Below are 13,172 nucleotides of genomic sequence, written 5' to 3' on the forward strand. Positions count from 1 at the left end.
CCATTATCATTACTATTACTTATATTTTATTATTATGATTATTGTTTTTTATTTATTATTTATAATATGGTTGTTATTATTATTATTATTTTTAATTACTGTTACTATTATTTCTTTTATTATTTAATATATTATTATTATCCTGTTTATTATTGTTATTACTATTGTACTATTACTATTTTTATACTTTCACCTATATTTGTTTTCTTATTATTTAGTTTTCATTTATCTATTTATTTTTCTTGCCTACTTGTATCTTTGATATTGTTATATTTTAGGTATTATATCTCTATTTATATTTATGTATTAATATCATTATTTTACTATTGCTATATTTTTCATACTATTATTATTGTCACTAGTATTACTATCATTTTTTAAATAGTTTTACATAATATTTATTTATTTACTACCAGTTTCTTTATTTTCAAATACTTTTAACTTATTTATTATTTCTCTCTTATTTCCTTTATCTCGTCCGTCTTATTATATTTTTGCTTTTATCGCTATCGTTCACATTCGCGTTTATATTCATTCTGTCATATCTGTCAATACTGAAATTTGTATTTGTTTATGCATTCTTTATTATCTCGTTTCATTACGAATTTATATTTTATCCAACCCAATATTAATTCTTTCATAAAGGTGATATTTCGTATTTAGAAATTCGAGAAAATCGTGCCCTAACTTACTGGGTTTCGATTTTTCTCGTTTAGCCTAAATAACGGAATATTCTTTTAAACCGCAATACGGGTTTTTGAATAAAAAGGTTTACTCTCGGAGGTATGAAGTGTTGTGCCCCAACTTACCGGGTATGACAGCTTATTACCTCGAGATAAGATTTTGGTAAACAAAGGCAATATCCGGTATTTGGAAGTTTGAGATATCGTGCCCTAACTTACTGGGTTTCGATTTTTCTCGTTTACCCTAAATAACTGAATATCCTTTTAAAAATGGGTTAAAATACATGAATTTTAAATAAAAGGCAAGCTCATTCTTGAAGGCTCGAGATGTTGTGTCCTAACTTACTGGGTGTGACATTTTATTACTTCGAGATGAGAAGGTCTTTAACATTCGTTTCAATTTATTTGATCATTTTTAAATTAGCATTAATACAAAAAGGGATCGTATTTTAAATTCTTTCAAGTTTTCAAATCTTCGACACTAAGACACTAATTAATCAACTAGGTACCAATTTTGGGCGTATCAAGGGTGCTAATCCTTCCTCGTGCGTAACCGACTCCCGAACCCATTTTTTTGAATTTCGCGGACCAAAATCGTTGTTTAAATAAATCAAAATATTTATTAAAAATAACCACTTTTACGAGGTGATCCGATCACACCTTCTCAAAAAGGATTGGTGGCGACCCCTGTTTTTTTTTTCATGTCCAAATAAAGTCGACCCCGTTTTTCAGTAAAATGGTTTCGACAGTTTGGCGACTCCGTTAGGGACCCAAATAAGAGAGTCAAGCCACAAGTTGATTAACTTTTGTCTTTTTGTCGAAAATTGAAAATTTGGTTTTGATATACGATCCTTTAATTACATTTCATCTGTTTTCATCCGTTGGTGTTACGATCTTCATCATTTTATTCATATTGTCTTTATTTGCTTCGAGCTTTTTGTATATCCCTGCACATCGCATTGTATGACCGCGCGGTTACACCCTTTTAAGTGGGAGTGAGAAACTATTCCTTCATGAGGTCTTCACCTCCGTGTAAGATAGTGGATCGCTTTCGGGATACATCTATACCTATGTCTTCGTGAGATTTTCATCTCCGTGCAGCCATAGGAAAATGTATTCCCCTGAACTGAACTCGGTCTATATGAGCCTATGATGGGTGAGGATCGAGGAATCTACTGGTTCGGGTACCTTTTGCTTTAGAATCGAGCCGTATATAGAGAGCCCTAAAAGCTCACCCTAAGTAGAGGCACGCAAAATCCTAGTTGTCACCCCGATTGGTGCTCTATTCTGTTTTCATTTTATGTTGATGCATTGGATTTTGCTTTGATCACATTGCATTTCCATCGTAAGAGATCCTTTCGTTGCATTTTTATTTGTCATTGTTACGATTCTTATCATTGAGGTTTATAATCGTTGTGTTAGTTTGAGTTTAGGCGTCTTTCTGTATATTGCATTGCATGATCGGTTGATCTTACCCTTTTAAGTGGGAGTGAGAAGCTATGCCTTCGTAAGGTTTTCATCTCCGCATAAGCTAATAGACTGCTTCTGAGATGCATTCGTACCTATGTCTTCGTGAGATTTTCATCTCCGCATAGCCATAGGGAAGTGTATTCCCCTGAATCGAACTCAGTCTATAAGAGCCTATAATGGGTGAAGATTGAGGAATCTGTTGGTTCAGGTACCCTTCCTTAGAATCAAACCACATGTAGAGAGACCTAGGAGCCCACCTTAGGTAGAGCCACGCCAAACTCTAGTTGTAATACCCCGAAAATCTTTACAGTAATATATTATCCTTGATATAATAAAATAAGAAAATAAAGTGATAAAAAGGGAAGTTTTGAGTTATGGCAACATTGGGAAGTAAATTATGATATTTTGATTCAGGAAAGGACTAAATTGTAAAAGTTAGAAAAGTTTTGTTGCCTAAGAGTAAATACTCAAGACTTAAGGGGTTAAAGTGTAAATATGAAAAGTTGAAGGACCAATAGTGTAAATATTTTAAGGGTAGAATGATCTAGAAACTAAGGAAAATGGATAAATTAGGACCAAATTGAATAAGTGAAGAACTATGAGGGACTAAATTGCAATTTTACCAAATTAAATGATGACTCAAGGATGGAATTCTAAAAGATCATGAAGGGCAAAATGGTCAATTAGTAAGAGAGAGAATTCTAGAATGTAATGATTATGTTGATATTTTAAATTAATTAATTAGATAAATATTATTTTATTAATATTTTATGAGATATTTAATATTATTTTAATATTATTTATTTAGTATATAAGGAAAGAAAGATGAAGAATTTTCATCATCTTTCCTTTCCATGCAAACCAACGTGAGAAAGAGTAAGAAGAAAAGAAGTTTTCTTTCTTTACAATTTAGCCCTTTCACCAAAAATTCATTATTCTCACCTAAAAATTGAAAGAATTTCCATAGCCATCAAGAGAGAAAGATAGCAAGGAGGTGATGGGGAGCAAGAATATCAAGTTGGATTCAAGAAATAGAAGCTGGAGGAGAGAGAAAAATCAAGTTAAAGATTGAAGTTAATAAGAAAAGGTAAGAACATTAAGATTTCAATATATTTTTAAGTCTAATATTGTTGAAAAGCATGGAATTGATGTTAATGTAGAGTTTTCTTTTATATGGTTCCATGTTTTTGATATATTAGTGAAGGGAAATGAGAGAAAATAATGGGAAATATGGTAGAAAATGGAAATAGGAGTGTTATAAACTTGGTAATCAATATGTTGCACTAAAGTAGTTTTAGACAGTAGTAATAGGCTAACTTTGAAAAATCACCAAAAATGATAGAAATTGAATTATAAGCTAAGGGTGATATGGAATTAAAGCTTATTGAGTCTATTTTTATATAAAATAAATAGAGAGAGTAAAGTAATTCTGTATTCTAAGATATTTATATTTTTGTGAGACTGGTTCAGAATGATTTCAAGATCCCTTGTTCTGACTTGGAAAAATCACTAAAAATTATAAAAAAATAATTTTGTTACATACTTTATATTTTTAAATTCCTTAATGAGTCTATTTTTATAAGAAACAAATTATAACATCATTTGAATTCTGTTTAAAGAGATAATTAAACTTTAGTGAAGAGTGGTCAGAACTGCCAAATAGCAAAATAGGGGAGACTTTAATGAATAAACTGTACTAATTGGCTAAACCAAAAATTCTGAAAATTTTATGGTAAGAAGACACGTGAGTCTAGTTTCAGGAAAAATTAACGGATCTTAATTTCAAGTTCTGTAGCTTAATATATAAATAATTTAGTGACTATGACGCAAATGGACAGTTTTGAATGTACATATAAGTAAATAGTGAAATTATTGATAATGTTACTTGTTGCATGTTATATAAATTAAGGATGTGGAATGGAGAGGAGGAGGAGGAAAATATGTATAAATATTCATCTAGCATGGCTAATTTGCATATTTTAGGCTCAGGGACTAAATTGAATAAAAGTAAAACTTTATGGGTAATTTTGTAAACATGTCAGAAATGACCAAATTGCATGAAATAGATTATTTTATTATTTAAATTACAAAATTTAATGAAATTATCAATTCAGTTCAAGATCGGGGGAAAACATGTTTTAGGGATTAAATTGAAAAGTGTTGAAATTGTGAAAAAATTTGATATTTTATAGAATTCATGGACTGTTATTGATATGTATGATAATAATAGCTGGAAATAAGGATTAAATTGCGAGAATTTTATTTTCTTGAACCTAAGGATGAAATCGTCATTAATTAAAAGTTTAGGGGCAAAATGGTAATTTTTGCCTGGAGCATTAATTAAATACATTAGAATATGAAATAAATGAAAATGATGATCAAATTTATTTATAAAGATCCAGACGACACAAATACGAGACTTGATCATGGAAAAGAAAATATATCAGAATAATGAAATCATAAACACGAACAATCAATGAGGTAAGTTCGTGTAACTTGAATTATATTCTTAAATGCTTGAAATGCATGTTTTTGATATGAATATGATTTGAATGTTCATTATATGAAAATTGATGAAACATTGATATATTTGATAAAATGGGAAGAAATCCCGGTTGAATGAAAGGAAAATTCGATGGATCTCTGAAAAGGAATTGACGGTAAAAAGGATCTAGCCCGGACGGGTGATCCTAACCTGATATAGCCCTCCCGAAGAATATGTGTAAAATGGATTTAGCTCGGACGGGTAATCCGAATTAGGGTCTGAATTTAGCCTGGACTGGTAATTCAGATCCAAGCTCATTAGAGTAATTGTCGTTGCAGGGGATTTAGCCTGGACTGGTAATCCCGACAATACTCTATGAGTTTATATTACAGGGGATTTAGCCTGGACTGGTAATCCCACTGTAAGAATGAGGTTCGCGGGAGTGTGCTCTATGATAGAAAATGTGTAAGACCATGGTTGAAAGATACCATGGCAACCTGATATGAAATGTGTAAGACCATGGTTGAAAGATACCATGACAACGTGACATGAAATGTGTAAGACCATGGTTGAAAGATACCATGGCAACGTGACGGGGAAATGAATAAGACCATGGTTGAATGATACCATGGCAACATGACAGAAAATGAGTAAGACCATAGTTGAAAGACACTATGACATCATGTCGAAGATAAATAAGATCGTGGAAGAGAAACGCCAAGATATCTGTTGAACAACTAATATTCAGGTAATATAACAAATGGTTAAATGAATTGGTTATACAAAATGGTAATGTGAAATATTTACAGGAATTGGTCATATGGAAATAAATGTACAAAATAGTTGTATGAAATAATTTATAAGATAGATAAATGAAATAAGTATAGGTACATGGAATTTAAATTATGTTAAGTTTAATACGAACCATTACCGAAATAAATATACCTAAGATATAAGGAAATGATGGTGCATGAAATGTTGATATAATGAAATGAATGATATATGTTATTAAAGAAACGGTAAGAGAATGATATGTATCATGACATGTACATATGAGATTTTTTTTTATGTTAACATAAGGAAAATATGTAAGTTAAGACGAATATTAAATTCAAATATGACATATTGAGAAAATAATAATTTATATGAAATATGTGTAAGTACACTAACAAGTGTTGTTGTTGATGCTTAGGCAAGTGCCAAGCCATTGATTGAATGGTAATATATTTATTGATGCATTGAATTGATAAGTATTTAAGTGAATTTTTTTTAGTGATTTGCAAGTGGTAGTAATGCTCTGAAACCCTATTCTGGCAGCGGATACAGGTTAGGGGCGTTACACTAGTGATCACCCCGATAGGTGTTCTATTTTTTATTGTTTATTTTTTCTGCACTGATATATTTTGTTTTGTTTTCTCTGTGATTTCATTGCATTACATCATCATAGAAAGGAGGTGTTGATTCATATTCGATTGCTAAATAGAAATGCTTGTCATGACAAAATGGATTTTTTTTTGATAAAGTGGATTATAATACGGTTGTCTGAATATGGTCCAAGTAAACAACAAGAGAAGGCTGATAGTTCATGAAGGAATACACGATTTTGCTTCATCGCCTGAGGATTCAAGCCAATAAAGATTATTCGAGAGTCGTCATGTCTTAAAGAAGCTAACGAGTATCGTGGGGATAAGTGAGCAATGAGTCACAGCCTGGATCAAGCAAAAATGAGTTAATGGGGACATCTTTTAAAAAAATCGCTAGACTCGACCATAACATCCGAAAATGAAGAGGAAGATAGGTGTCTTTGCTTAGAATATGAGAGAAAGGTCGTATATATAATACGTTTTATGTAAAGGAATTTATTTTCTAGAAAAGTTGTTCTAATGGAATTGAATTCAAAATCAACGCCTCTCTTTCTTTTTGCATGCATTTCATGCATTTGCATTGCATTTTTAGTATATACATTAGATTTTCCCAAAAGGACCTAATTAGGTAAAATTATTTCAGAACCAACAAAGGATATGGACCAAAGGTTGGAGAGAATAGAGCAAATGCAGATACAGATGCAAGAGCAATTGATAAAAATTCAACAAGATACGCGGGAACAAATGATAGAACTCCAAAGAAATATGATGGGCCAGTTAACCTAGTTACTACCCGGAGAATTTGAAAAAATGAGTGGCCCAGTGGTCAATAGTGAAGATGATAATGAGGACATCGTCTATTCCCCAAGTTCTACCCCAACCAGACACCTCGGTATTATTGAACTTCCCGATGGGTTCAGGTTTTAACCCGAAAGATGATCGAGCCAAATTAGTTGTTCTGGCAGAAACAAAGAAAATGGGAGAATGGACTCTAAAGACCCCAAAAAAGAAGGAAAAGGAAACGAATAGCACGAGTATGTATAACAAGGGCCATTCGAAGCTGATTACCGTAAACCAGCCAAGGACGGTAACTACCAGCCATCAGGTTTCCCCAAGACAAAAACCCAATCCAAGATCGAATTCAGAAAAGCCCCGGTTTGCACCTATCCTAATCATGTATAAGGAGTTATACCAAATTTTGTTTGACGCACATGTTGTATCCCTTTTTTACATAGAACCAATACAGCCTCCATACCTTACATGGTACGATACAAGCGGCCAATGTGAATGTCATGCGGAAATCACGGGGCATTCCATCGAGAACTGTACCTCTTTTAAAAAGTTAATCAAAAGATTTACCAAATGGGGCATCGTGAAATTCGATGATCCCTCTGGTGTAGAAAATCTATTACCCAACCTTTCTGTTAAATGGGTAAACATTATGAGTTCCATGATGGATAGGGGCATGAGATCTAAGGGTATATCGAGCTCAGGACTCTAATGCAAGACCTGATATTGTGGAATCTGAATATTAACGATGTGTCAGAAGAGCGAACATGGGAATGGAATTTTTTGAGCATCTGCAATTACATACTTGGAAGTGTTTTGAACAATGGACTATGGAAGAGATCCATTTATTTTTAGAGCTAATCTAAAGTAATATTCAAAACACGCTTGTTGTTTTTTGTGAAATAGGCTTGTGTGCTAAGTCTTTATTTCAATAAAATGTATCTTTTTTGAGCAAATATTCTTTTATTTCATTTCATACTGTACAAATAATTGTTCTTAGAAATTCGTTTATTCTTTATTCATGATCATATCATACAAATAATTATCCTCAGAATCATTTATTCTTTGGAATCTGCCTTTCTACCTACAACAGGTCTCCAGATATTAATGACGTGAGCGACGCTGTCACTGACTTTGAGTCTCTTTTTGAGCAAGATTGTGTCTAGAGGGATCTCAGAACCTTGAAGATGATAGAGATTGTAGCCGATCTCCTGATTTTTCAAGGATGGTAGAACAAGATGAAAAACAGGTCCTACTCTACAAAGGGTTAGTGGCATTGCGAGCCTTGGAAAGAAGTGAAAATCAAAGCCTAGCTCACCATAAAGACAAGCGAGACATCATTGAGTTATTCCCAATTCAAAGATGTTTTCGCATGATTGAATCAAGATACGCCTAGGCTACTAGGACCTGTGGATGCTATTAAAAGAGGTCCCTAAGCGTGTCAGAAGGACACATACTAGTGGCCAGGCTAATCATGAGATTCGGATTCTACTGGTCCAACGTAGAAGGGAATTGCATTAGTTATGCCGTAAATGCCAAATTCATGGAGACAAGATTCATGTGCCCCTTCATTTATTCATAGACTTTCTCTATGAGGGGTATAGAGGTTGTGGACGGATCTCGCTGAAAGCTTCTAGCAAGCATTAATTGCTTCGCCAAGAGAGTAAAAGTTGCTTCAAATGCTAATGTTACTAAGTCGATAGCCATCAAACTAAAAAAAAAAAGAAAAGAAAAGAAAAAGAGGCGTCAACAAAGAATGCCAGAAAAGATTATGGCTAACACAACTGCACAATGTCACAAGTTTGCAGTTTGTTCAAAGATTAGGTGCCATATTGTAATGCAGCAAAAGCAGCAAAAAAAAACTAAGGATCATGGGGAAGATGACCGAGACTTGTAAAGATTGGCATAAGAAGTCACTATTTATCCACTATGTTTATCGAACGTCGGCCAGAACCTTAGCCGGGGCAACATATTGCTCATTGGTTTATGGAATAGAAGCGCTTTCGCCCATTGAAGATGAGATTACTTTTCTTCGAGTCTTGTCAAAGCTAAAATTGGATGAAGCAGAATGGATCCAATGAACTTAAGAAAAGAGGTTGAAAGTTACCCGTCATGGTCAAACGTACCAAAAACGAATGATGCAAGCTTACGATAAAGAGGTTCGTACTAGAGAATTCCACGAGGGAAACTTGATGATGAAAAAAATCCTTTTATATAAAAGGACTTCAGAAGGAAGTGGACGTCAAACTAGGAGGGACCTTATGTAGTAAAGAAGGCCTGTTCTGGAAAAGCATTGATATTGACCAGGACGGATGGCAAATCCAGTCAATGGGTATTCTACCTAAAAGGGGAGAGGCCAATGTGAAAACCCACAAAGGGTACGTTGAAAACAAAAACAAAAATTAAAAAATCCAAAAAAATCCTAAAGAAAAAATAGAGAAAAAGAAAAAGGAGGGGCCAATGGTGAAAACTCACAAAGGGCGCCTTAGGACCAAAGAGGACTCGAGTTGAAAACCCGAAAAGGGCGGCTCAAATTTGGATCAAAGTGGGGCATACAGCAGTCTTGCTATGCCTGAATTAACAATAAAGATGTATGCTACGTGTTGGGGTATTGACAAAGTACTCCGGATCCCTTAAATACATATTGAGCTAAGAAAGTTCCTCAAGAAGTTGGTACAGAGAAACTCAAGCTGCGATATCTGGGGCACCTAATCTTCCATTTTACCAATTTTGAATTTTTTTATCTTTGATTAACTTATTCTTTTCAAGATACGTCCCAATAAATTTTCTTCTTAATTGCATTTGCTATCCTTGATTAACTCACTTGCTTCGAGCTATGCTCTTAATTAATTTCCTGCTGGTCCATTGTTATGATCTTTTTCAAGCATTTTGCATTCAAAATAAAGATTAGTGGACCAATAACACTTTCACAAAAGAAGTTTTGCATATTACTCTGGAAGCTTCTAAATAATATAGGAACCTGAAACATGACCATAATTTAGAACTCACCAAGTCTAAGGGTTAGAAATATTTAAGAGAGACGAGTTTAAAATTGTGGCTATCTCTCTAGATTTTTTATTAAAAGATATCAGTTGCACGAAAAAATAAAATACCGCGCCAGTGACGCAACCTCGATGAATAACGAGCAATGTCAACCCAAGTGTAAAAAAGGGTCACTCTCGGGAAAAGAAAAATAATACTCTACATTCATGCAAATATCAGGCATATACATCTGGTCGTTACACTAGGGAATGGTGTAACAGATTAAATCGATTGAAGATGATACAAATCCTATACCTTTAAGTTGCAGTTGGATGGATGAAAGAAACCAAATGTTACTCCCCTGAAGTTGCGGTGGGAGGTACAAACTTTATGTTCCAGAAGGTACAGCGGAAGGGACTTTAAAATTACAGCGGGGCAGGCTTGCTGAGCAAAATGTGATTGTTTCTTTGACTTTTCTGTCAAGAATACCAGCCGAACAAGATGGCAGCGTAATATATCAGTGATAATGCCCTGATGAACAACGAGTGATGATACCTTAAACATTTTGAAAGGGATTATTCTCATTTTTGCATTCATTTATAACACATCTAGTTAGGAGCATTTAATTCATTTCGATCATAGCATCCTAATCATTTGGCATAAGCATAGGTACTTGAAACCGATTCTACATATCATACCCCTAGAGGATGGTGTAGCAACGTCTGAATTTACAGATCTTATCACCCTAAGCAGTAAGGAAACAGATCGAAGGCGATGGGCCTTAAACTCCTAAGCAGTAGGGTTAACAGGCTGAATTTACAGATCTTATCACCCTAAACAGTAGAGGAACAGATCGAAGGTGATGGGCATTAAACCCTAACAGGATGAATTTACAGATCTTATCACCCTAAGCAGTAGGGAAACAGATCGAAGGCGATAGGCCTTAAACCTCTAAGCAGTAGGTTAATAGGCTGAATTTACAGATCTTATCACCCTAAGCAATAAGGAAACGGATCGAAGGCGATGGGCCTTAAACCCCTAAGCAGTAGGGTTAACAGGCTGAATTTACAGATCTTATCACCCTAAACAGTAGGGGAACAGATCGAAGGTGATGGGCCTTAAACCCTAACAGGATGAATTTACAAATCTTATCACCCTAAGAGTAGGGAAACAGATCGAAGGCGATAGGCCTTAAACCTCTAAGCAATAGGGTAACAGGCTGAATTTACAGATCTTATCACCCTTAGTAGTAGGGAAACAGATTGAAGGCGATGGGCCTTAAACCCCTAAGCAGTAGGGTAACAGATCGAAGGCGATGGGCCTTAAACCCTTAAGTAGTAGGGTAACAGGCTGAATTTACAGATCTTATCACCCTAAGCAGTAGGGAAACAGATCGAAGGCGATGGGCCTTAAACCCCTAAGCAGTAGGGTAACAGGCTGAATTTACAGATCTTATCACCCTAAGCAGTAGGGAAACAGATTGAAGGCGATGGGCCTTAAACCCCTAAGCCGTAGAGTAACAGGCTGAATTTACAGATCTTATCACCCTAAGCAGTAGGGAAACAGATCGAAGGCGATGGGCCTTAAACCCCTAAGCAGTAGGGTAACAGGCTGAATTTATAGATTTTATCACCCTAAGCAGAAGGGACACAGATCGAACGCGATAGGCCTTAAACCCCTAAACAGTAGGGTAACAGGCTGAATTTACAGATCTTATCACCCTAAGTAGTAGGGTAACAGGCTGAATTTACAGATCTTATCACCCTAAGCAGTAGGGAAACAGATCGAAGGCGATGGGCCTTAAACCCCTAAGTAGTAGGGTAACAGGCTGAATTTACAGATCTTATCACCCTAAGCAGCAAGGAAACAGATCGAAGGCGATAGGCCTTAAACCCCTAAGTAGTAGGGTAACAGACTGAATTTACAGATCTTATCACCCTAAGCAGTAGGGAAACGGTCGAAAGCGATAGGCCTTAAACCCCTAAGCAGTAGGGTAACAGGCTGAATTTACCTAAACATTATGGTAGCAAGCTGAAGCTACAAATCTCTTCCCCTTGAAATGGCATTGGAGAGGCTCAAAGCCATAGCAGATCTCTTTAAAGTTTGAGCGGAGTAGATTGAAGTCACAAGTCTTATCTCTCTGAAGTTGCAGTGGAGCAGGCTGAAGATAGCAAATCTTATTTCCCTAAAGTTACAGTGGAACAGATTGAAGCTACAAATAAATAGATCTTATCTCTCTGAAGTTGCAGTAGAGCAGATCTTAGCAAACCTTATCCCTCTGAAGTTACAGTGGGGCAGTTCGAAGTTACAAGTCTTATTGCAATGGATTGGATCGAAGCAACAAGATGTAGTGGACTGGAATGAGGCGACATAAAGAAGAGGAGCACCAAAGAAGTTAAGACTCCGCGAGACCGGGCAAAATTGGTCTTTCTTAAAAGTCTTTGCTCTGTTCTCGTTACACGAAAACGAGTAAAGAAGGGCAGCTGTACAAGCCTATTTTTGCCCGGGCCCATTAAAACTCTAGCCCAAAACAATGTAGCCCAAACAAAAAAAAACAACAAAGAAAAAAATCAGATTTCTCAAACCTTAGGTGTGCCGCACTTAGGGCCTTCTAACCACCTGCTCCACTGGCCACGCCTGCAGCAAGCCACAGTCCCATCACCCTTACCGTTACCTGCAAACAACAGCAACAAGAGGACAGTACCAGTGCAGAATAGAAAAGAAAAAGAAAATGTACTGTAAATCGGCTATAAAAGCCGATCTCTTGTAAACGAAAGGGAGGATTTTTTTGAAATACAAAAAATTATAGTAAGCATTGAATACAAAGAAAAAGTAGAGATTCAAATATCAAACTGAAATCTCCAAAACAGATTCGGAGAAAAAGCAAGATCTACAAGGGAAAACGTTGCTTCTTTTTTTTCTTTTCATTTTATTTTCCTTTTTCTTTCCCAAGCTATTCATAAACACATATCAATATTTTCTCCGTTTTTCCTTAAAAAACCAGTAGAATATAAAAATAAAAATAAAAAACAAAATACCTTTTTTTGAAAATTCCAGCCACCGTGCGCGGTGGCCGGCGGCGGAGGATGGCGACAGTTCCCCGGAGATCTAACCGGACCAAGAATAATTGTAGAGAAGAAAAAAGGGAAAAATGAAGTTTTTTTTTAAACAAGTGAAAATGATTTTTTAAAAGAAAATCTGTCTTTTATAGGCCCTCAAAACGACGTTATTTTGGGATTGGCCTTAAACACCCAAAACGACGTCGTTTTATCCCTTGGTCCGACCCGATCCGATCCGACCCGCCTCAGGATCCGCGAGTTTTTTAACGGAAGGGCTAATTGTAATTTTAGCCCTTCCGCTTTTTTATTACTTTGCAATCAAGTTCTTTTTTGTTTTTAA

This window comes from Gossypium hirsutum, chromosome A03 (genome assembly GCF_007990345.1).
Source record: "Gossypium hirsutum isolate 1008001.06 chromosome A03, Gossypium_hirsutum_v2.1, whole genome shotgun sequence".
Taxonomy (NCBI): domain Eukaryota; kingdom Viridiplantae; phylum Streptophyta; class Magnoliopsida; order Malvales; family Malvaceae; genus Gossypium; species Gossypium hirsutum.